At 46.0% G+C, this 24,778-nt stretch overlaps 12 non-coding genes across 12 annotated transcripts; 11 read left to right on the top strand and 1 right to left on the bottom strand.

Moving 5' to 3' along the window:
• The first annotated feature begins 1,022 nt into the window (after positions 1-1,022).
• Positions 1,023-1,095, top strand: TRNAD-GUC (transfer RNA aspartic acid (anticodon GUC)). The gene has a single exon. It is a non-coding gene; the product is annotated as a tRNA-Asp (tRNA).
• A 4,337-nt stretch (positions 1,096-5,432) lies between these two features.
• On the top strand, positions 5,433-5,505 carry TRNAD-GUC (transfer RNA aspartic acid (anticodon GUC)). The gene has a single exon. It is a non-coding gene; the product is annotated as a tRNA-Asp (tRNA).
• Positions 5,506-12,477: 6,972 nt separating this feature from the next.
• On the bottom strand, positions 12,478-12,550 carry TRNAD-GUC (transfer RNA aspartic acid (anticodon GUC)). The gene has a single exon. It is a non-coding gene; the product is annotated as a tRNA-Asp (tRNA).
• Positions 12,551-13,768: 1,218 nt separating this feature from the next.
• On the top strand, positions 13,769-13,841 carry TRNAT-GGU (transfer RNA threonine (anticodon GGU)). The gene has a single exon. It is a non-coding gene; the product is annotated as a tRNA-Thr (tRNA).
• Positions 13,842-14,650: 809 nt separating this feature from the next.
• On the top strand, positions 14,651-14,723 carry TRNAT-GGU (transfer RNA threonine (anticodon GGU)). Its single transcript has one exon. It is a non-coding gene; the product is annotated as a tRNA-Thr (tRNA).
• A 1,544-nt stretch (positions 14,724-16,267) lies between these two features.
• Positions 16,268-16,340, top strand: TRNAT-GGU (transfer RNA threonine (anticodon GGU)). The gene has a single exon. It is a non-coding gene; the product is annotated as a tRNA-Thr (tRNA).
• An 809-nt stretch (positions 16,341-17,149) lies between these two features.
• On the top strand, positions 17,150-17,222 carry TRNAT-GGU (transfer RNA threonine (anticodon GGU)). Its single transcript has one exon. It is a non-coding gene; the product is annotated as a tRNA-Thr (tRNA).
• A 1,103-nt stretch (positions 17,223-18,325) lies between these two features.
• Positions 18,326-18,398, top strand: TRNAT-GGU (transfer RNA threonine (anticodon GGU)). Its single transcript has one exon. It is a non-coding gene; the product is annotated as a tRNA-Thr (tRNA).
• Positions 18,399-19,501: 1,103 nt separating this feature from the next.
• On the top strand, positions 19,502-19,574 carry TRNAT-GGU (transfer RNA threonine (anticodon GGU)). The gene has a single exon. It is a non-coding gene; the product is annotated as a tRNA-Thr (tRNA).
• Positions 19,575-20,665: 1,091 nt separating this feature from the next.
• Positions 20,666-20,738, top strand: TRNAT-GGU (transfer RNA threonine (anticodon GGU)). Its single transcript has one exon. It is a non-coding gene; the product is annotated as a tRNA-Thr (tRNA).
• Positions 20,739-22,135: 1,397 nt separating this feature from the next.
• TRNAT-GGU (transfer RNA threonine (anticodon GGU)) lies at positions 22,136-22,208 on the top strand. Its single transcript has one exon. It is a non-coding gene; the product is annotated as a tRNA-Thr (tRNA).
• A 2,120-nt stretch (positions 22,209-24,328) lies between these two features.
• TRNAA-GGC (transfer RNA alanine (anticodon GGC)) lies at positions 24,329-24,401 on the top strand. Its single transcript has one exon. It is a non-coding gene; the product is annotated as a tRNA-Ala (tRNA).
• The last annotated feature ends 377 nt before the right edge of the window (positions 24,402-24,778 follow it).

Below are 24,778 nucleotides of genomic sequence, written 5' to 3'. Positions count from 1 at the left end.
AAAAGTAAATGGTCGTCAGGTATTGTGGAAAAACTTTCGCTTTTTACGTTACATTTGAAACTTCACAACACCGCACCCGGGTGGAATCGAACCACCAACCTTTCGGTTAACATCCGAACGCGCTAACCATGGAGCCATGGAAGCTCAGGAATGAAATGGTCGTCAGGTATTGTGGAAAAACTTTGGCTTTTTACGTTACATTTGAGACTTCACAACACCGCGCACGGATGTAACTTAAAAAGTCAAAGTTTTTCCACAATACCTGACGACCATTTAATTTTTGGGCTTCTTTGGCTCCATGGTTAGCGCGTTAGGAATGTTAAACAAAAGGTTGGTGGTTCGGGCCCACCCGGGTGCGGTGTTGTGTAGTTTCAAATGTAACGTAAAAAGCCAAAGTTTTTCCACAATACCCGACGAACATTTAATTTTTGGGCTTCCGTGTTGCAATGGTTAGCGCGTTCAGCTGTTAATCGAAAGGTTTGGTGTTCGAGCCCACCCGGGAGCGGTGTTGTGAGGTCTCAGATGTGACGTAAAAAGTCAAAGTTTTTCTACAATACTTGACGACCATTTATTTTCTCAGCTTCCATGGCTCAATGGTTAGCGCGTTCGGCTGTTAACCGAAAGGTTGGTGGTTCGAGCCCACCCGGGAGCGGTGTTGTGAGATCTCAAATGTAACGTAAAAATCCAAAGTTTTTCCACAATACCTGACGAACATTTAATTTTTGGGGCTTCCTTTGCGCAATGGTTAGCGCGTTCAGCTGTTAAGAGAAAGGTTGGTGGTTCGAGCCCACTCGGGAGCGGTGTTGTGAGATCTCAAATGTAACGAAAAAATCCAAAGTTTTTCCACAATACCTGACGAACATTTAATTTTTGGGGCTTCCGTTGCGCAATGGTTAGCGCGTTCAGCTGTTAAAATAAAGGTTGGTGGTTCGAGCACACTCGGGAGCGGTGTTGTGAGATCTCAAATGTAACGTAAAAATCCAAAGTTTTTCCACAATACCTGACGGCCATTTATTTTCTGAGCTTCCATGGCTCAATGGTTTGCGCGTTCGACTGTCAATCGAAAGGTTGGTGGTTCGAGCCCATCCGGGAGCGGTGTTGTGAGATCTCAGATGTAACGTAAAAAGTCAAAGTTTTTCCACAAAACCTGACGACCATTTAATTTTTGGGCTTCTTTGGCTCCATGGTTAGCGCGTTCGGATGTTAAAGAAAAGGTTGGTGGTTCAGGGCCACCCGGGTGTGGTGTTGTGAAGTTTCAAATGTAACGTAAAAAGCCAAAGTTTTTCCACAATACCTGACAAACATTTAATTTTTGGGCTTCCGTGTTGCAATGGTTAGCGCGTTCAGCTGTTAATCGAAAGGTTGGTGGTTCGAGCCCACCCGGGAGCAGTGTTGTGAGATCTCAGATGTAACGTAAAAATCCAAATTTTTTCCACAATACCTGACGAACATTTAATTTTTGGGCTTCCGTGTTGCAATGGTTAGCGCGTTCAGCTGTTAATCGAAAGGTTGGTGGTTCGAGCCCACCCGGGAGCGGTGTTGTTAGGTCTCAGATGTGACGTAAAAAGTCAAAGTTTTTCCACAATACCTGACGACCATTTATTTTCTGAGCTTCCATGGCTCAATGGTTAGCGCGTTCGGCTGTTAACCGAAAGGTTGGTGATTCGAGCCCACCCGGGAGCGGTGTTGTGAGATCTCAAATGTAACGTATAAATCCAAAGTTTTTCCACAATACCTGACGAACATTTAATTTTTGGGCTTCCGTTGCGCAATGGTTAGCGCGTTCGGCTGTTAACCGAAAGGTTGGTGGTTCGAGCCCATCCGGGAGCGGTGTTGTGAGGTCTTAGATGTATTGTAAAATCCAAAGTTTTTTCACAATACCTGACGACAATATCATTTTCGGGCTTCCGTGGCGCAATGGTTAGCGCGTTCGGCTGTTAACCGAAAGGTTGGTGGTTCGAGCCCATCCGGGTGCGGTGTTGTGAGGTCCCAGATGTGACGTAAAAACTCAAAGTTTTTCCACAATACCTGACGACCATTTCATTTTTGAGCTTCTTTGGCTCCATGGTTAGCGCGTTCGGATGTTCAACAAAAGGTTGGTGGTTCGGGCCCACCCGAGTGCGGTGTTGTGAAGTTTCAAATGTAACGTAAAAAGCCAAAGTTTTTCCACAATACCTGACGAACATTTAATTTTTCGTCTTCCGTTGCGCAATGGTTAGCGCGTTCGGCTGTTAACCGAAAGTTTGGTGGTTCGAGCCCACCCGGGAGCGGTGTTGTGAGATCTCAAATGTAACGTAAAAATCCAAAATTTTTCCACAATACCTGACGAACATTTAATTTTTGGGCTTCCGTTGCGCAATGGTCAGCGCGTTCGGCTGTTAACCGAAAGGTTGGTGGTTCGAGCCCACCCGGGAGCGATGTTGTGAGATCTCAAATGTAACGTAAAAATCCAAAGTTTTTCCACAATACCTGACGACCATTTATTTTCTGAGCTTCCATGGCTCAATGGTTAGCGCGTTCGGCTGTTAATCGAAAGGTTGGTGGTTCGAGCCCAACCGGGAGCGGTGTTGTGAGATCTCAAATGTAACGTAAAAATTCAAAGTTTTTCCACAATACCTGACGAACATTTAATTTTTGGGCTTCCGTTGCGCAATGGTTAGCGCATTCAGCTGTTAAAAGAAAGTTTGGTGGTTCGAGCCCACCCGGGAGCGGTGTTTTAAGATCTCAAATGTAACGTAAAAAGCCAAAGTTTTTCCACAATACTTGACGACCATGTAATTTTTGGGCTTCCATTGCGCAATGGTTAGCGCGTTCGGCTGTTAACCGAAAGGTTGGTGGTTCGAGCCCAACCGGGAGCGGTGTTGTGAGATCTCAAATGTAACGTAAAAATCCAAAATTTTTCCACAATACCTGACGAACATTTTATTTTTGGGCTTCCGTTGCGCAATGGTTAGCGCGTTCAGCTGTTAATAGAAAGGTTGGTGGTTCGAGCCCACTCGGGGGCGGTGTTGTGAGATCTCAAATGTAACGTAAAAATCCAAAGTTTTTCCACGATACCTGACAACCATATGTTTTCTGAGCTTTCATGGCTCCATGGTTAGCGCGTTCGGCTGTTAATCGAAAGGTTGGTGGTTCGAGCCCAACCGGGAGCGGTGTTGTGAGATCTCAAATGTAACGTAAAAATTCAAAGTTTTTCCACAATACCTGACGAACATTTAATTTTTGGGCTTCCGTTGCGCAATGGTTAGCGCGTTTAGCTGTTAAAAGAAAGTTTGGTGGTTCGAGCCCACTCGGGAGCGGTGTTGTGAGATCTCAAATGTAACGTAAAAATCCAAAGTTTTTCCACAATACCTGACGAACGTTTAATTTTTGGGCTTCCATTGCGCAATGGTTAGCGCGTTCGGCTGTTAACCGAAAGGTTGGTGGTTCGAGCCCAACCGGGAGCGGTGTTGTGAGATCTCAAATGTAACGTAAAAATTCAAAGTTTTTCCACAATACCTGACGAACATTTAATTTTTGGGGTTCCGTTGCGCAATGGTTAGCGCGTTCAGCTGTTAATAGAAAGGTTGGTGGTTCGAGCCCACTCGGGAGCGGTGTTGTGAGATCTCAAATGTAACGTAAAAATCCAAAGTTTTTCCACGATACCTGACAACCATATGTTTTCTGAGCTTTCATGGCTCCATTGTTAGCGCGTTCGGCTGTTAATCGAAAGGTTGGTGGTTCGAGCCCAACCGAGAGCGCTGTTGTGAGATCTCAAATGTAACGTAAAAATTCAAAGTTTTTCCACAATACCTGACGAACATTAAATTTTTGGGCTTCCGTTGCGCAATGGTTAGCGCGTTCAGCTGTTAAAAGAAAGTTTGGTGGTTCGAGCCCACTCGGGAGCGGTGTTGTGTGATCTCAAATGTAACGTAAAAATCCAAAGTTTTTCCACAATACCTGACGAACATTTAATTTTTGGGGTTCCGTTGCGCAATGGTTAGCGCGTTCAGCTGTTAATAGAAAGGTTGGTGGTTCGAGCCCAACCGGGAGCGGTGTTGTGAGATCTCAAATGTAACGTAAAAATTCAAAGTTTTTCCACAATACCTAACGACCATTTCATTCCCGAGCTTCCTTGGCTTCATGGTCAGCGCGTTCGGATGTTAACCAAAAGGTCGGTGGTTCAAGCCCACCCGGGAGCGGTGTTGTGAAGTCTCAAATGTAACGTAAAAATCCAAATTTTTTCCACAATACCTGACGAACATTTAATTTTTGGGCTTCCGTGTTGCAATGGTTAGCGCGTTCAGCTGTTAATCGAAAGATTGGTGGTTCGAACCCACTCGGCAGCGGTGTTGTGAGATCTCAAATGTAACGTAAAAATCCAAAGTTTTTCCACAATACCAGACGGCCATTTATTTTCTGAGCTTCCATGGCTCAAGGGTTAGCGCGTTCGGCTGATAAGCGAAAGGTTGGTGGTTCGAGCCCATCCGGGAGCGGTGTTGTGAGATCTCAGATGTAAGTTAAAAAGTCAAAGTTTTTCCACAATACCTGACGACCATTTAATTTTTGGGCTTCTTTGGCTCCATGGTAAGCGCGTTCGGATGTTAAACAAAAGGTTGGTGGTTCGGGCCCACCCGGGTGCGGTGTAGTGAAGTTTCAAATGTAACGTAAAAAGCCAAAGTTTTTCCACAATACCTGACGACCATCTCATTCCTGAGCTTCCTTGGCTCCATGGTTAGCGCGTTCGGATGTTAACCGAAAGGTTGGTGGTTCGACTCCACCCGGGTGCGGTGTTGTGAAGTTTTAAATGTAACGTAAAAAGCCAAAGTTTTTCCACAATACCTGACGAACATTTAATTTTTGGGCTTCCGTGTTGCAATGGTTAGCGCGTTCAGCTGTTAATCGAAAGGTTGGTGGTTCGAGCCCACCCGGGAGCGGTGTTGTGAGATCTCTGATGTGACGTAAAAAGTCAAAGTTTTTCCACAATACCTGACGACCATTTATTTTCTGAGCTTCCATGGCTCAATGGTTAGCGCGTTCGGCTGTTAACCGAAAGGTTGGTGGTTCGAGCCCACCCGGGAGCGGTGTTGTGAGATCTCAAATGTAACGTAAAAATTCAAAGTTTTTCCACAATACCTGACGAACATATAATTTTTGGGCTTCCGTTGCGCAATGGTTAGCGCGTTCAGCTGTTAAGAGAAAGGTTGGTGGTTCGAGCCCAGTCGGGAGCGGTGTTGTGAGATCTCAAATGTAACGAAAAAATCCAAAGTTTTTCCACAATACCTGACGAACTTTTAATTTTTGGGGCTTCCGTTGCGCAATGGTTAGCGCGTTCAGCTGTTAAAAGAAAGGTTGGTGGTTCGAGCACACTCGGGAGCGGTGTTGTGAGATCTCAAATGTAACGTAAAAATCCAAAGTTTTTCCACAATACCTGACGGCCATTTATTTTCTGAGCTTCCATGGCTCAATGGTTAGCGCGTTCGACTGTCAATCGAAAGGTTGGTGGTTCGAGCCCATCCGGGAGAGGTGTTGTGAGATCTCAGATGTAACGTAAAAAGTCAAAGTTTTTCCACAATACCTGACGACCATTTAATTTTTGGGCTTCTTTGGCTCCATGGTTAGCGCGTTCGGATGTTAAAGAAAAGGTTGGTGGTTCAGGGCCACCCGGGTGCGGTGTTGTGAAGTTTCAAATGTAACGTAAAAAGCCAAAGTTTTTCCACAATACCTGACGAACATTTAATTTTTGGGCTTCCGTGTTGCAATGGTTAGCGCGTTCAGCTGTTAATCGAAAGGTTGGTTGTTCGAGTCCACCCGGGAGCGGTGTTGTGAGATCTCAGATGTAACGTAAAAATCCAAAGTTTTTCCACAATACCTGACGAACATTTAATTTTTGGGCTTCCGTGTTGCAATGGTTAGCGATTAACAGCCGAACGCGCTAACCATTGAGCCATGGAAGCTCAGAAAATAAATGGTCGTCAGGTATTGTGGAAAAACTTTGGATTTTTACGTTACATTTGAGATCTCACAACATCGCTCTCGGGTGGGCTCGAACCACCAACCTTTCGGTTAACAGCCGAACGCGCTAACTATTGCGCAACGGAAGCCCAAAAATTAAATTTCGTCAGGTATTGTGGAAAAATTTTGGATTTTTACGTTACATTTGAGATCTCACAACACCGCTCCCGGGTGGGCTCGAACCACCAAACTTTCGGTTAACAGCCGAACGCGCTAACCATTGCGCAACGGAAGACGAAAAATTAAATGTTCGTCAGGTATTGTGGAAAAACTTTGGCTTTTTACGTTACATTTGGGATCTCACAACACCGCACCCGGGTGGACCCGAACCACCAACCTTTTGTTTAACATCCGAACGCGCTATCCATGGAGCCAAAGAAGCTCAAAAATGAAATGGTCGTCAGGTATTGTGGAAAAACTTTGAGTTTTTACGTCACATCTGGGACCTCACAACACCTCACCCGGATGGGCTCGAACCACCAACCTTTCGGTTAACAGCCGAACGCGCTAACCATTGCGCCACGGAAGCCCGAAAATGATATGGTCGTCAGGTATTGTGGAAAAACTTTGGATTTTACAATACATCTAAGACCTCACAACACCGCTCCCGGATGGGCTCGAACCACCAACCTTTCGGTTAACAGCCGAACGCGCTAACCATTGCGCAATGGAAGCCCAAAAATTAAATGTTCGTCAGGTATTGTGGAAAAACTTTGGATTTTTACGTTACATTTGAGATCTCACAACACCGCTCCCGAGTCGGCTCGAACCACCAAACTTTCTTTTAACAGCTGAACGCGCTAACCATTGCGCAACGGAAGCCCAAAAATTAAATGTTCGTCAGGTATTGTGGAAAAACTTTGGCTTTTTACGTTACATTTGAAACTTCACAACACCGCACCCGGGTGGCCCTGAACCACCAACCTTTTCTTTAACATCCGAACGCGCTAACCATGGAGCCAAAGAAGCCCAAAAATTAAATGGTCGTCAGGTATTGTGGAAAAACTTTGACTTTTTACGTTACATCTGAGATCTCACAACACCGCTCCCGGATGGGCTCGAACCACCAACCTTTCTTTTAACAGCTGAACGCGCTAAACATTGAGCCATGGAAGCTCAGAAAATAAATGGCCGTCAGGTATTGTGGAAAAACTTTGGATTTTTACGTTACATTTGTGATCTCACAACACCGCTCCCGAGTGTGCTCGAACCACCAACCTTTCTCTTAACAGCTGAACGCGCTAACCATTGCGCAACGGAAGCCTAAAAATTATATGTTCGTCAGGTATTGTGGATAAACTTTGAATTTTTACGTTACATTTGAGATCTCACAACACCGCTCCCGGGTGGGCTCGAACCACCAACCTTTCGGTTAACAGCCGAACGCGCTAACCATTGAGCCATGGAAGCTCAGAAAATAAATGGTCGTCAGGTATTGTGGAAAAACTTTGACTTTTTACGTTACATCAGAGATCTCACAACACCGCTCCCGGGTGGGCTCGAACCACCAACCTTTCGATTAACAGCTGAACGCGCTAACCATTGCAACACGGAAGCCCAAAAATTAAATCTTCGTCAGGTATTGTGGAAAAACTTTGGCTTTTTACGTTACATTTGAAACTTCACAACACCGCACCCAGGTGGACCCGAACCACCAACCTTTTGTTTAACATCCGAACGCCCTTACCATGGAGCCAAAGAAGCCCAAAAATTAAATGGTCGTCAGGTATTGTGGAAAAACTTTGACTTTTTAATTTACATCTGAGATCTCACAACACCGCTCCCGGATGGGCTCGAACCACCAAGCTTTCGCTTAACAGCCGAACGCGCTAACCATTGAGCCATGGAAGCTCAGAAAATAAATGGCCGTCAGGTATTGTGGAAAAACTTTGGATTTTTACGTTACATTTGATATCTCACAACACCGCTGCCGAGTGGGCTCGAACCACCAACCTTTCGGTTAACAGCCGAACGTGCTAACCATTGCGCCAAGGAAGCCCAAAAAGTTAATGGTCGTCAGGTATTGTGGAAAAACTTTGGCTTTTTACGTTACATTTAAAACTTCACAACACCGCACCCGGGTTGAATCGAACCACCAACCTTTCGGTTAACATCCGAACGCGCTAACCATGGAGCCAAGGAAGCTCAGGAATGAAATGGTCGTCAGGTATTGTGGAAAAACTTTGGCTTTTTACGTTACATTTGAGACTTCACAACACCGCTCTCGGGTGGGCTCGAACCACCAACCTTTTGGTTAACATACGAACGCGCTAACCATGGAGCCAAGGAAGCTCAGAAATGAAATGGTCGTCAGGTATTGTGGAAAAACTTTGAATTTTTACGTTACATTTGAGATCTCACAACACCGCTCCCGGTTTGGCTCAAACCACCAACCTTTCGATTAACAGCCGAACGCGCTAACCATTGAGCCATGGAAGCTCAGAAAATAAATGGTCGTCCGGTATTGTGGAAATACTCTGACATCTTACGTTACATCTGAGACCTCACAACACCGCTCCCGGATGGGCTCGAACCACCAACCTTCGGTTAACAGCCGAACGCGCTAACCATTGCGCAATGGAAGCCCAAAAATTAAATGTTCGTCAGGTATTGTGGAAAAACTTTGGATTTTTACGTTACATTTGAGATCTCACAACACTGCTCCCGAGTGGGCTCGAACCACCAAACTTTCTTTTATCAGCTGAACGCGCTAACCATTGCGCAACGGAAGCCCAAAAATTAAATGTTCGTTTGGTATTGTGGAAAAACTTTGAATTTTTACGTTACATTTGAGATCTCACAACACCGCTCCTGGTTGGGCTCGAACCACCAACCTTTCGATTAACAGCCGAACGCGCTAACCATTGAGCCATGAAAGCTCAGAAAACATATGGTTGTCAGGTATCGTGGAAAAACTTTGGATTTTTACGTTTTATTTGAGATCTCGCAACACCGCTCCCGAGTGGGCTCGAACCACCAACCTTTCTATTAACAGCTGAACGCGCTAACCATTGCGCAACGGAACCCCAAAAATTAAATGTTCGTCAGGTATTGTGGAAAAACTTTGAATTTTTACGTTACAATTGAGATCTCACAACACCGCTCCCGGTTGGGCTCGAACCACCAACCTTTCAATTAACAGCCGAACGCGCTAACCATTGAGCCATGGAAGCTCAGAAAAAAATGTTCGTCAGGTATTGTGGAAACATTTAGGATTTTTACGTTACATTTGAGATCTCACAACACCGCTCCCGGGTGGGCTCGAACCACCAAACTTTCGGTTAACAGCCGAACGCGCTAACCATTGCGCAACGGAAGCCCAAAAATAAAATGTTCGTCAGGTATTGTGGAAAAACTTTGGCTTTTTACGTTACATTTGAAACTTCACAACACCGCACCCGGGTGGGCCCGAACCACCAACCTTTTGTTGAACATCCGAACGCGCAAACCATGGAGCCAAAGAAGCTCAAAAATGAAATGGTCGTCAGGTATTGTGGAAAAACTTTGAGTTTTTACGTCACATCTGGGACCTCACAACACCGCTCCCGGATGGGCTCGAACCACCAACCTTTCGGTTAACAGCCGAACGCGCTAACCATTGCGCAACGGAAGCCCAAAAATTAAATGTTCGTCAGGTATTGTGGAAAAACTTTGGATTTTTACGTTTCATTTGAGATCTCACAACACCGGTCCCGGGTGGGCTCGAACCACCAACCTTTCGGTTAACAGCCGAACGCGCTAACCATTGCAACACGGAAGCCCATAAATTAAATGTTCGTCAGGTATTGTGGAAAAACTTTGGATTTTTACGTTTCATCTGAGATCTCACAACACTGCTCCCGGGTGGGCTCGAACCACCAACCTTTCGATTAACAGCTGAACGCGCTAACCATTGCAACACGGAAGCCCAAAAATTAAATGTTCGTCAGGTATTGTGGAAAAACTTTGGCTTTTTACGTTACATTTGAAACTTCACAACACCGCACCCGGGTGGCCCTGAACCACCAACCTTTTCTTTAACATCCGAACGCGCTAACCATGGAGCCAAGGAAGCCCAAAAATTAAATGGTCGTCAGGTATTGTGGAAAAAACTTTGACTTTTTACGTTACATCTGAGATCTCACAACACCGCTCCCGGATGGGCTCGAACCACCAAACTTTCTTTTAACAGCTGAACGCGCTAACCATTGCGCAACGGAAGCCCAAAAATTAAATGTTCGTCAGGTATTGTGGAAAAACTTTGAATTTTTACGTTACATTTGAGATCTCACAACACCGCTCCCGGTTTGGCTCGAACCACCAACCTTTCGATTAACAGCCGAACGCGCTAACCATTGAGCCATGGAAGCTCAGAAAATAAATGGTCGTCAGGTATTGTGGAAAAACTTTGGATTTTTACGTTACATTTGAGATCTCACAACACCGCTCCCGGGTGGGCTCGAACCACCAAACTTTCGGTTAACAGCCGAACGCGCTAACCATTGCGCAACGGAAGACGAAAAATTAAATGTTCGTCAGGTATTGTGGAAAAACTTTGGATTTTTACGTTTCATCTGAGATCTCACAACACTGCTCCCGGGTGGGCTCGAACCACCAACCTTTCGATTAACAGCTGAACGCGCTAACCATTGCAACACGGAAGCCCAAAAATTAAATGTTCGTCAGGTATTGTGGAAAAACTTTGGCTTTTTATGTTACATTTGAAACTTCACAACACCGCACCCGGGTGGCCCTGAACCACCAACCTTTTCTTTAACATCCGAACGCGCTAACCATTGCGCAACGGAAGCCCAAAAATTAAATGTTCGTCAGGTATTTTGGAAAAAACTTTGACTTTTTACGTTACATCTGAGATCTCACAACACCGCTCCCGGATGGGCTCGAACCACCAACCTTTCGATTAACAGCCGAACGCGCTAACCATTGAGCCATGAAAGCTCAGAAAACATATGGTTGTCAGGTATCGTGGAAAAACTTTGGATTTTTACGTTTTATTTGAGATCTCACAACACCGCTCCCGAGTGGGCTCGAACCACCAACCTTTCTATTAACAGCTGAACGCGCTAACCATTGCGCAACGGAACCCCAAAAATTAAATGTTCGTAAGGTATTGTGGAAAAACTTTGAATTTTTACGTTACATTTGAGATCTCACAACACCGCTCCCGGTTTGGCTCGAACCACCAACCTTTCGATTAACAGCCGAACGCGCTAACCATTGAGCCATGGAAGCTCAGAAAATAAATAGTCGTCAGGTATTGTGGAAAAACTTTGGATTTTTACGTTACATTTGAGATCTCACAACACCGCTCCCGGGTGGGCTCGAACCACCAAACTTTCGGTTAACAGCCGAACGCGATAACCATTGCGCAACGGAAGACGAAAAATTAAATGTTCATCAGGTATTGTGGAAAAACTTTGGCTTTTTACGTTACATTTGAAACTTCACAACACCGCTCCCGGGTGGGCTCGAACCACCAAACTTTCGGTTAACAGTCGAACGCGCTAACCATTGCGCAACGGAAGACGAAAAATTAAATGTTCATCAGGTATTGTGGAAAAACTTTGGCTTTTTACGTTACATTTGAAACTTACCAACACCGCACCCGGGTGGGCCCGAACCACCAACCTTTTGTTGAACATCCGAACGCGCTAACCATAGAGCCAAAGAAGCTCAAAAATGAAATGGTCGTCAGGTATTGTGGAAAAACTTTGAGTTTTTACGTCACATCTGGGACCTCACAACACCGCTCCCGGATGGGCTCGAACCACCAACCTTTTGGTTAACAGCCGAACGCGCTAACCATTGCGCAACGGAAGCCCAAAAATTAAATGTTCGTCAGGTATTGTGGAAAAACTTTGGATTTTTACATTTCATTTGAGATCTCACAACACCGCTCCCGGGTGGGCTCGAACCACCAACCTTTCGGTTAACAGCCGAACGCGCTAACCATTGAGCCATGGAAGCTCAGAAAATAAATGGTCGTCAGGTATTGTGGAAAAACTTTGACTTTTTACGTCACATCTGAGACCTAACAACACCGCTCCCGGGTGGGCTCGAACCACCAACCTTTCGGTTAACAGCCGAACGCGCTAACCATTGCGCAACGGAAGCCCAAAAATTAAATGTTCGTCAGGTATTGTGGAAAAACTTTGGATTTTTACATTTCATTTGAGATCTCACAACACCGCTCCCGGGTGGGCTCGAACCACCAACCTTTCGGTTAACAGCCGAACGCGCTAACCATTGAGCCATGGAAGCTCAGAAAATAAATGGTCGTCAGGTATTGTGGAAAAACTTTGACTTTTTACGTCACATCTGAGACCTAACAACACTGCTCCCGGGTGGGCTCGAACCACCAACCTTTCGATTAACAGCTGAACGCGCTAACCATTGCAACACGGAAGCCCAAAAACTAAATGGTCGTCAGGTATTGTGGAAAAAACTTTGACTTTTTACGTTACATCTGATATCTCACAACACCGCTCCCGGATGGGCTCGAACCATCAACCTTTCGATTGACAGACGAACGCGCTAACCATTGAGCCATGGAAGCTCAGAAAATAAATGGCCGTCAGGTATTGTGGAAAAACTTTGGATTTTTACGTTACATTTGGTTAGCGCGTTCGGCTGTTAACCGAAAGGTTGGTGGTTCGAGCCCACCCGGGAGCGGTGTTGTGAGATCTCAAATGTAACGTAAAAATCCAAAGTTTTTCCACAATACCTGACGAACATTTAATTTTTGGGCTTTTGTTGCGCAATGGTTAGCGCGTTCGGCTGTTAACCGAAAGGTTGGTGGTTCGAGCCCATTCGGGAGCGGTGTTGTGAGGTCTTAGATGTATTGTAAAATCCAAAGTTTTTCCACAATACCTGACGACCATATCATTTTCGGGCTTCCGTGGCGCAATGGTTAGCGCGTTCGGCTGTTAACCGAAAGGTTGGTGGTTCGAGCCCATCCGGGTGCGGTGTTGTGAGGTCCCAGATGTGACGTAAAAAGTCAAAGTTTTTCCACAATACCTGACGAACATTTAATTTTTGGGGTTCCGTTGCGCACTGGTTAGCGCGTTCAGCTGTTAATAGAAAGGTTGGTGGTTCGAGCCCACTCGGGAGCGGTGTTGTGAGATCTCAAATAAAACGTAAAAATCCAAAATTTTTCCACGATACCTGACAACCATATGTTTTCTTAGCTTTCATGGCTCAATGGTTAGCGCGTTCGGCTGTTAATCGAAAGGTTGGTGGTTCAAGCCCAACCGGGAGCGGTGTTGTGAGATCTCAAATGTAACGTAAAAATCCAAAGTTTTTCCACAATACCTGACGAACATTTAATTTTTGGGCTTCCATTGCGCAATGGTTAGCGCGTTCGGCTGTTAACCGAAAGGTTGGTGGTTCGAGCCCATCCGGGAGCGGTGTTGTGAGGTCTCAGATGTAACGTAAAATGTCAGAGTATTTCCACAATACCGGACGACCATTTCATTCCTGAGCTTCCTTGGCTTCATGGTCAGCGCGTTCGGATGTTAACCAAAAGGTCGGTGGTTCGAGCCCACCCGGGGGCGGTGTTGTGAAGTCTCAAATGTAACGTAAAAAGCCAAAGTTTTTCCACAATACCTGACGACCGTTTAATTTTCGGGCTTCCGTGGCGCAATGGTTAGCGCGTTCAGCTGTTATTCAAAAGACTGGTGGTTCGAGCCCACCCGGGAGCGGTGTTTTAAGATCTCAAATGTAACGTAAAAAGCCAAAGTTTTTCCACAATACTTGACGACCATGTAATCTTTGGGCTTCCGTGGCGCAATGGTTAGCGCGTTCGGCTGGTAACCGAAAGGTTGGTGGTTCGAGCCCATCCGTTAGCGGTGTTGTGAGGTCTCAGATGTGATGTAGAAAGTCAAAGTTTTTCCACAATACCTGACGACCATTTCATTTCTGAGCTTCCTTGGCTCCATGGTTAGCGCGTTCGGATGTTAACCGAAAGGTTGGAGGTTCGATTCCACCCGGGTGCGGTGATGTGAAGTTTCAAATGTAACGTAAAAAGCCAAAGTTTTTCCACAATACCTGACGACCATTTCATTTTTGAGCTTCTTTGGCTCCATTTATAGCGCGTTCGGATGTTCAACAAAAGGTTGGTGGTTCGGGCCCACCCGGGTGCGGTGTTGTGAAGTTTCAAATGTAACGTAAAAAGCCAAAGTTTTTCCACAATACCTGACGAACATTTAATTTTTGGGCTTCCGTTGCGCAATGGTCAGCGCGTTCGGCTGTTAACCGAAAGGTTGGTGGTTCGAGCCCTCTCGGGAGCGATGTTGTGAGATCTCAAATGTAACGTAAAAATCCATAGTTTTCCCACAATACCTGACGACCATTTATTATCTGAGCTTCCATGGCTCAATGGTTAGCGCGTTCGGCTGTTAATCGAAAGGTTGGTGGTTCGAGCCCACCCGGGGGCGGTGTTGTGAAGTCTCAAATGTAACGTAAAAAGCCAAAGTTTTTCCACAATACCTGACGACCGTTTAATTTTCGGGCTTCCGTGGCGCAATGGTTAGCGCGTTCAGCTGTTATTCAAAAGACTGGTGGTTCGAGCCCACCCGGGAGCGGTGTTTTAAGATCTCAAATGTAACGTAAAAAGCCAAAGTTTTTCCACAATACTTGACGACCATGTAATCTTTGGGCTTCCGTGGCGCAATGGTTAGCGCGTTCGGCTGGTAACCGAAAGGTTGGTGGTTCGAGCCCATCCGTTAGCGGTGTTGTGAGGTCTCAGATGTGATGTAGAAAGTCAAAGTTTTTCCACAATACCTGACGAACATTTCATTTCTGAGCTTCCTTGGCTCCATGGTTAGCGCGTTCGTATGTTAACAAAAAGGTTGGTGGTTCGAGCCCACCCGAGAGCGGTGTTGTGAAGTCTCAAATGTAACGTAAAAAGCCAAAGTTTTTCCACAATACCTGACGACCATTTCATTCCTGAGCTTCCTTGGCTCCATGGTTAGCGCGTTCGGATGTTAACCGAAAGGTTGGAGGTTCGATTCCACCCGGGTGCGGTGATGTGCAGTTTCAAATGTAACGTAAAAAGCCAAAGTTTTTCCACAATACCTGACGACCATTTCATTTTTGAGCTTCTTTGGCTCCATGGATAGCGCGTTCGGATGTTCAACAAAAGGTTGGTGGTTCGGGCCCACCCGGGTGCGGTGTTGTGAAGTTTCAAATGTAACGTACAAAGCCAAAGTTTTTCCACAATACCTGACGAACATTTAATTTTTCGTCTTCCGTTGCGCAATGGTTAGCGCGTTCGGCTGTTAACCGAAAGTTTGGTGGTTCGAGCCCACCCGCGAGCGGTGTTGTGAGATCTCAAATGTAACGTAAAAATCCAAAATTTTTCCACAATACCTGACGAATATTTAATTTTTGGGCTTCCGTTGCGCAATGGTCAGCGCGTTCGGCTGTTAACCGAAAGGTTGGTGGTTCGAGCCCTCTCGGGAGCGATGTTGTGAGATCTCAAATGTAACGTAAAAATCCAAAGTTATCCCACAATACCTGACGACCATTTATTATCTGAGCTTCCATGGCTCAATGGTTAGCGCGTTCGGCTGTTAATCGAAAGGTTGGTGGTTCGAGCCCAACCGGGAGCGGTGTTGTGAGATCTCAAATGCAACGTAAAAATTCAAAGTTTTTCCACAATACCTGACAACCATATGTTTTCTTAGCTTTCATGGCTCAATGGTTAGCGCGTTCGGCTGTTAATCGAAAGGTTGGTGGTTCGAGCCCAACCGGGAGCGGTGTTGTGAGATCTCAAATGTAACGTAAAAATTCAAAGTATTTCCACAATACCTGACGAACATTTAATTTTTGGGCTTCCATTGCGCAATGGTTAGCGCGTTCGGCTGTTAACCGAAAGGTTGGTGGTTCGAGCCCATCCGGGAGCGGTGTTGTGAGGTCTCAGATGTAACGTAAAATGTCAGTGTATTTCCACAATACCGGACGACCATTTCATTCCTGGGCTTCCTTGGCTTCATGGTCAGCGCGTTCGGATGTTAACCAAAAGGTCGGTGGTTCGAGCCCACCCGGGAGCGGTGTTGTGAAGTCTCAAATGTAACGTAAAAAGCCAAAGTTTTTCCACAATACCTGACGACCGTTTAATTTTCGGGCTTCCGTGGCGCAATGGTTAGCGCGTTCAGCTTTTATTCAAAAGACTGGTGGTTCGAGCCCACCCGGGAGCGGTGTTTTAAGATCTCAAATGTAACGTAAAAAGCCAAAGTTTTTCCACAATACTTGACGACCATGTAATTTTTGGGCTTCCGTGGCGCAATGGTTAGCGCGTTCGGCTGGTAACCGAAAGGTTGGTGGTTCGAGCCCATCCGTGAGCGGTGTTGTGAGGTCTCAGATGTGATGTAGAAAGTCAAAGTTTTTCCACAATACCTGACGACCATTTCATTTCTGAGCTTCCTTGGCTCCATGGTAAGCGCGTTCGTATGTTAACAAAAAGGTTGGTGGTTCGAGCCCACCCGAGAGCGGTGTTGTGAAGTCTCAAATGTAACGTAAAAAGCCAAAGTTTTTCCACAATACCTGACGACCATTTCATTCCTGAGCTTCCTTGGCTCCATGGTTAGCGCGTTCGGATGTTAACCGAAAGGTTGGAGGTTCGATTCCACCCGGGTGCGGTGATGTGAAGTTTCAAATGTAACGTAAAAAGCCAAAGTTTTTCCACAATACCTGACGACCATTTCATTTTTGAGCTTCTTTGGCTCCATGGATAGCGCGTTCGGATGTTCAACAAAAGGTTGGTGGTTCGGGCCCACCCGGGTGCGGTGTTGTGAAGTTTCAAATGTAACGTAAAAAGCCAAAGTTTTTCCACAATACCTGACGAACATTTAATATTTCGTCTTCCGTTGCGCAATGGTCAGCGCGTTCGGATGTTAACCAAAAGGTCGGTGGTTCGAGCCCACCCGGGAGCGGTGTTGTGAAGTCTCAAATGTAACGTAAAAAGCCAAAGTTTTTCCACAATACCTGACGACCGTTTAATTTTCGGGCTTCCGTGGCGCAATGGTTAGCGCGTTCAGCTTTTATTCAAAAGACTGGTGGTTCGAGCCCACCCGGGAGCGGTGTTTTAAGATCTCAAATGTAACGTAAAAAGCCAAAGTTTTTCCACAATACTTGACGACCATGTAATTTTTGGGCTTCCGTGGCGCAATGGTTAGCGCGTTCGGCTGGTAACCGAAAGGTTGGTGGTTCGAGCCCATCCGTGAGCGGTGTTGTGAGGTCTCAGATGTGATGTAGAAAGTCAAAGTTTTTCCACAATACCTGACGACCATTTCATTTCTGAGCTTCCTTGGCTCCATGGTTAGCGCGTTCGTATGTTAACAAAAAGGTTGGTGGTTCGAGCCCACCCGAGAGCGGTGTTGTGAAGTCTCAAATGTAACGTAAAAAGCCAAAGTTTTTCCACAATACCTGACGACCATTTCATTCCTGAGCTTCCTTGGCTCCATGGTTAGCGCGTTCGGATGTTAACCGAAAGGTTGGAGGTTCGATTCCACCCGGGTGCGGTGATGTGAAGTTTCAAATGTAACGTAAAAAGCCAAAGTTTTTCCACAATACCTGACGACCATTTCATTTTTGAGCTTCTTTGGCTCCATGGATAGCGCGTTCGGATGTTCAACAAAAGGTTGGTGGTTCGGGCCCACCCGGGTGCGGTGTTGTGAAGTTTCAAATGTAACGTAAAAAGCCAAAGTTTTTCCACAATACCTGACGAACATTTAATATTTCGTCTTCCGTTGCGCAATGGTTAGCGCGTTCGGCTGTTAACCGAAAATGTGGTGGTTCGAGCCCACCCGCGAGCGGTGTTGTGAGATCTCAAATGTAACGTAAAAATCCAAAATTTTTCCACAATACCTGACGAACATTTAATTTTTGGGCTTCCGTTGCGCAATGGTCAGCGCGTTCGGCTGTTAACCGAAAGGTTGGTGGTTCGAGCCCACTCGGGAGCGGTGTTGTGAGATCTCAAATGTAACGTAAAAATCCATAGTTTTCCCACAATACCTGACGACCATTTATTATCTGAGCTTCCATGGCTCAATGGTTAGCGCGTTCGGCTGTTAATCGAAAGGTTGGTGGTTCGAGCCCACCCGGGGGCGGTGTTGTGAAGTCTCAAATGTAACGTAAAAAGCCAAAGTTTTTCCACAATACCTGACGACCGTTTAATTTTCGGGCTTCCGTGGCGCAATGGTTAGCGCGTTCAGCTGTTATTCAAAAGACTGGTGGTTCGAGCCCACCCGGGAGCGGTGTTTTAAGATCTCAAATGTAACGTAAAAAGCCAAAGTTTTTCCACAATACTTGACGACCATGCAATTTTTGGGCTTCCGTGGCGCAATGGTTAGCGCGTTCGGCTGGTAACCGAAAGGTTGGTGGTTCGAGCCCATCCGTGAGCGGTGTTGTGAGGTCTCAGATGTGATGTAGAAAGTCAAAGTTTTTCCACAATACCTGACGACCATTTCATTTCTGAGCTTCCTTGGCTCCATGGTTAGCGCGTTCGTATGTTAACAAAAAGGTTGGTGGTTCGAGCCCACCCGAGAGCGGTGTTGTGAAGTCTCAAATGTAACGTAAAAAGCCAAAGTTTTTCCACAATACCTGACGACCATTTCATTCCTGAGCTTCCTTGGCTCCATGGTTAGCGCGTTCGGATGTTAACCGAAAGGTTGGATGTTCGATTCCACCCGGGTGCGGTGATGTGAAGTTTCAAATGTAACGTAAAAAGCCAAAGTTTTTCCACAATACCTGACGACCATTTCATTTTTGAGCTTCTTTGGCTCCATGGATAGCGCGTTCGGATGTTCAACAAAAGGTTGGTGGTTCGGGCCCACCCGGGTGCGGTGTTGTGAAGTTTCAAATGTAACGTACAAAGCCAAAGTTTTTCCACAATACCTGACGAATATTTAATTTTTCGTCTTCCGTTGCGCAATGGTTAGCGCGTTCGGCTGTTAACCGAAAGTTTGGTGGTTCGAGCCCACCCGCGAGCGGTGTTGTGAGATCTCAAATGTAACGTAAAAATCCAAAATTTTTCCACAATACCTGACGAACATTTAATTTTTGGGCTTCCATTGCGCAATGGTTAGCGCGTTCGGCTGTTAACCGAAAGGTTGGTGGTTCGAGCCCATCCGGGAGCGGTGTTGTGAGGTCTCAGATGTAACGTAAAATGTCAGTGTATTTCCACAATACCGGACGACCATTTCATTCCTGGGCTTCCTTGGCTTCATGGTCAGCGCGTTCGGATGTTAACCAAAAGGTTGGTGGTTCGAGCCCACCCGGGAGCGGTGTTGTGAAGTCTCAAATGTAACGTAAAAAGCCAAAGTTTTTCCACAATACCTGACGACCGTTTAATTTTCGGGCTTCCGTGGCGCAATGGTTAGCGCGTTCAGCTTTTATTCAAAAGACTGGTGGTTCGAGCCCACCCGGGAGCGGTGTTTTAAGATCTCAAATGTAACGTAAAAAGCCAAAGTTTTTCCACAATACTTGACGACCATGTAATTTTTAGGCTTCCGTGGCGCAATGGTTAGCGCGTTCGGCTGGTAACCGAAAGGTTGGTGGTTCGAGCCCATCCGTGAGCGGTGTTGTGAGGTCTCAGATGTGATGTAGAAAGTCAAAGTTTTTCCACAATACCTGACGACCATTTCATTTCTGAGCTTCCTTGGCTCCATGGTTAGCGCGTTCGTATGTTAACAAAAAGGTTGGTGGTTCGAGCCCACCCGAGAGCGGTGTTGTGAAGTCTCAAATGTAACGTAAAAAGCCAAAGTTTTTCCACAATACCTGACGACCATTTCATTCCTGAGCTTCCTTGGCTCCATGGTTAGCGCGTTCGGATGTTAACCGAAAGGTTGGAGGTTCGATTCCACCCGGGTGCGGTGTTGTGAAGTTTCAAATGTAACGTAAAAAGCCAAAGTTTTTCCACAATACCTGACAACCATTTACTTTTCGGCTTCCGTGGCGCAATGGTTAGCACGTTCGGCTGTTAACCGAAAGGTTGGTGGTTCGAGCCCACTCGGCAGCGGTGTTGTGAGATTTCAAATGTAACGTAAAAATCCAAAGTTTTTCCACAATACCTGACGACCATTTAATTTTTGGGCTTCTTTGGCTCCATGGTAAGCGCGTTCGATTTTAAACAAAAGGTTGGTGGTTCGGGCCCACCCGGGTGCGGTTTTGTGAAGTTTCAAATGTAACGTAAAAAGCCAAAGTTTTTCCACAATACCTGAATTTTTGGGCTTCCGTGTTGCAATGGTTAGCGCGTTCAGCTGTTAATCGAAAGGTTGGTGGTTCGAGCCCACCCGGGAGCGGTGTTGTGAGATCTCTGATGTAACGTTAAAATCAAAAGTTTTTCCACAATACCTGACGAACATTTAATTTTTGGGCTTCCGTGTTGCAATGGTTAGCGCGTTCAGCTGTTAATCGAAAGGTTGGTGGTTCGAGCCCACCCGGGGGCGGTGTTGTGAAGTCTCAAATGTAACGTAAAAAGCCAAAGTTTTTCCACAATACCTGACGACCGTTTAATTTTCGGGCTTCCGTGGCGCAATGGTTAGCGCGTTCAGCTGTTATTCAAAAGACTGGTGGTTCGAGCCCACCCGGGAGCGGTGTTTTAAGATCTCAAATGTAACGTAAAAAGCCAAAGTTTTTCCACAATACTTGACGACCATGCAATTTTTGGGCTTCCGTGGCGCAATGGTTAGCGCGTTCGGCTGGTAACCGAAAGGTTGGTGGTTCGAGCCCATCCGTGAGCGGTGTTGTGAGGTCTCAGATGTGATGTAGAAAGTCAAAGTTTTTCCACAATACCTGACGACCATTTCATTTCTGAGCTTCCTTGGCTCCATGGTTAGCGCGTTCGTATGTTAACAAAAAGGTTGGTGGTTCGAGCCCACCCGAGAGCGGTGTTGTGAAGTCTCAAATGTAACGTAAAAAGCCAAAGTTTTTCCACAATACCTGACGACCATTTCATTCCTGAGCTTCCTTGGCTCCATGGTTAGCGCGTTCGGATGTTAACCGAAAGGTTGGATGTTCGATTCCACCCGGGTGCGGTGATGTGAAGTTTCAAATGTAACGTAAAAAGCCAAAGTTTTTCCACAATACCTGACGACCATTTCATTTTTGAGCTTCTTTGGCTCCATGGATAGCGCGTTCGGATGTTCAACAAAAGGTTGGTGGTTCGGGCCCACCCGGGTGCGGTGTTGTGAAGTTTCAAATGTAACGTACAAAGCCAAAGTTTTTCCACAATACCTGACGAATATTTAATTTTTCGTCTTCCGTTGCGCAATGGTTAGCGCGTTCGGCTGTTAACCGAAAGTTTGGTGGTTCGAGCCCACCCGCGAGCGGTGTTGTGAGATCTCAAATGTAACGTAAAAATCCAAAATTTTTCCACAATACCTGACGAACATTTAATTTTTGGGCTTCCGTTGCGCAATGGTCAGCGCGTTCGGCTGTTAACCGAAAGGTTGGTGGTTCGAGCCCTCTCGGGAGCGATGTTGTGAGATCTCAAATGTAACGTAAAAATCCAAAGTTTTTCCACAATACCTGACAACCATATGTTTTCTTAGCTTTCATGGCTCAATGGTTAGCGCGTTCGGCTGTTAATCGAAAGGTTGGTGGTTCGAGCCCAACCGGGAGCGGTGTTGTGAGATCTCAAATGTAACGTAAAAATTCAAAGTTTTTCCACAATACCTGACGAACATTTAATTTTTGGGCTTCCATTGCGCAATGGTTAGCGCGTTCGGCTGTTAACCGAAAGGTTGGTGGTTCGAGCCCATCCGGGAGCGGTGTTGTGAGGTCTCAGATGTAACGTAAAATGTCAGTGTATTTCCACAATACCGGACGACCATTTCATTCCTGGGCTTCCTTGGCTTCATGGTCAGCGCGTTCGGATGTTAACCAAAAGGTTGGTGGTTCGAGCCCACCCGGGAGCGGTGTTGTGAAGTCTCAAATGTAACGTAAAAAGCCAAAGTTTTTCCACAATACCTGACGACCGTTTAATTTTCGGGCTTCCGTGGCGCAATGGTTAGCGCGTTCAGCTTTTATTCAAAAGACTGGTGGTTCGAGCCCACCCGGGAGCGGTGTTTTAAGATCTCAAATGTAACGTAAAAAGCCAAAGTTTTTCCACAATACTTGACGACCATGTAATTTTTAGGCTTCCGTGGCGCAATGGTTAGCGCGTTCGGCTGGTAACCGAAAGGTTGGTGGTTCGAGCCCATCCGTGAGCGGTGTTGTGAGGTCTCAGATGTGATGTAGAAAGTCAAAGTTTTTCCACAATACCTGACGACCATTTCATTTCTGAGCTTCCTTGGCTCCATGGTTAGCGCGTTCGTATGTTAACAAAAAGGTTGGTGGTTCGAGCCCACCCGAGAGCGGTGTTGTGAAGTCTCAAATGTAACGTAAAAAGCCAAAGTTTTTCCACAATACCTGACGACCATTTCATTCCTGAGCTTCCTTGGCTCCATGGTTAGCGCGTTCGGATGTTAACCGAAAGGTTGGAGGTTCGATTCCACCCGGGTGCGGTGTTGTGAAGTTTCAAATGTAACGTAAAAAGCCAAAGTTTTTCCACAATACCTGACAACCATTTACTTTTCGGCTTCCGTGGCGCAATGGTTAGCACGTTCGGCTGTTAACCGAAAGGTTGGTGGTTCGAGCCCACTCGGCAGCGGTGTTGTGAGATTTCAAATGTAACGTAAAAATCCAAAGTTTTTCCACAATACCTGACGACCATTTAATTTTTGGGCTTCTTTGGCTCCATGGTAAGCGCGTTCGATTTTAAACAAAAGGTTGGTGGTTCGGGCCCACCCGGGTGCGGTTTTGTGAAGTTTCAAATGTAACGTAAAAAGCCAAAGTTTTTCCACAATACCTGAATTTTTGGGCTTCCGTGTTGCAATGGTTAGCGCGTTCAGCTGTTAATCGAAAGGTTGGTGGTTCGAGCCCACCCGGGAGCGGTGTTGTGAGATCTCTGATGTAACGTTAAAATCAAAAGTTTTTCCACAATACCTGACGAACATTTAATTTTTGGGCTTCCGTGTTGCAATGGTTAGCGCGTTCAGCTGTTAATCGAAAGGTTGGTGGTTCGAGCTCAACCGGGAGCGGTGTTGTGAGATCTCAAATGTAACGTAAAAATTCAAAGTTTTTCCACAATACCTGACGAACATTTAATTTTTGGGGTTCCGTTGCGCAATGGTTAGCGCGCTCAGCTGTTAATAGAAAGGTTGGTGGTTCGAGCCCACTCGGGAGCGGTGTTGTGAGATCTCAAATTAAACGTAAAAATCCAAAGTTTTTCCACAATACCTGACGAACATTTAATTTTTGGGCTTCCATTGCGCAATGGTTAGCGCGTTCGGCTGTTAATCGAAAGGTTGGTGGTTCGAGCCCAACCGGGAGCGGTGTTGTGAGATCTCAAATGTAACGTAAAAATCCAAAATTTTTCCACAATACCTGACGAACATTTAATTTTTGGGCTTCCGTTGCGCAATGGTCAGCGCGTTCGGCTGTTAACCGAAAGGTTGGTGGTTCGAGCCCTCTCGGGAGCGATGTTGTGAGATCTCAAATGTAACGTAAAAATCCAAAGTTTTCCCACAATACCTGACGACCATTTATTATCTGAGCTTCCATGGCTCAATGGTTAGCGCGTTCGGCTGTTAATCGAAAGGTTGGTGGTTCGAGCCCAACCGGGAGCGGTGTTGTGAGATCTCAAATGTAACGTAAAAATTCAAAGTTTTTCCACAATACCTGACAACCATATGTTTTCTTAGCTTTCTTGGCTCAATGGTTAGCGCGTTCGGCTGTTAATCGAAAGGTTGGTGGTTCGAGCCCAACCGGGAGCGGTGTTGTGAGATCTCAAATGTAACGTAAAAATTCAAAGTTTTTCCACAATACCTGACGAACATTTAATTTTTGGGCTTCCATTGCGCAATGGTTAGCGCGTTCGGCTGTTAACCGAAAGGTTGGTGGTTCGAGCCCATCCGGGAGCGGTGTTGTGAGGTCTCAGATGTAACGTAAAATGTCAGTGTATTTCCACAATACCGGACGACCATTTCATTCCTGGGCTTCCTTGGCTTCATGGTCAGCGCGTTCGGATGTTAACCAAAAGGTCGGTGGTTCGAGCCCACCCGGGAGCGGTGTTGTGAAGTCTCAAATGTAACGTAAAAAGCCAAAGTTTTTCCACAATACCTGACGACCGTTTAATTTTCGGGCTTCCGTGGCGCAATGGTTAGCGCGTTCAGCTTTTATTCAAAAGACTGGTGGTTCGAGCCCACCCGGGAGCGGTGTTTTAAGATCTCAAATGTAACGTAAAAAGCCAAAGTTTTTCCACAATACTTGACGACCATGTAATTTTTGGGCTTCCGTGGCGCAATGGTTAGCGCGTTCGGCTGGCAACCGAAAGGTTGGTGGTTCGAGCCCATCCGTGAGCGGTGTTGTGAGGTCTCAGATGTGATGTAGAAAGTCAAAGTTTTTCCACAATACCTGACGACCATTTCATTTCTGAGCTTCCTTGGCTCCATGGTTAGCGCGTTCGTATGTTAACAAAAAGGTTGGTGGTTCGAGCCCACCCGAGAGCGGTGTTGTGAAGTCTCAAATGTAACGTAAAAAGCCAAAGTTTTTCCACAATACCTGACAACCATTTCATTCCTGAGCTTCCTTGGCTCCATGGTTAGCGCGTTCGGATGTTAACCGAAAGGTTGGAGGTTCGATTCCACCCGGGTGCGGTGTTGTGAAGTTTCAAATGTAACGTAAAAAGCCAAAGTTTTTCCACAATACCTGACAACCATTTACTTTTCGGCTTCCGTGG

Source organism: Phalangium opilio, unplaced genomic scaffold (genome assembly GCF_054372755.1).
Source record: "Phalangium opilio isolate 3A_F unplaced genomic scaffold, DU_Popi_V2 ptg000037l_1, whole genome shotgun sequence".
Lineage (NCBI taxonomy): Eukaryota > Metazoa > Arthropoda > Arachnida > Opiliones > Phalangiidae > Phalangium > Phalangium opilio.
Note: the sequence above shows the minus strand (reverse complement) of the source record. Positions and strands in the feature narration are given on the sequence as shown.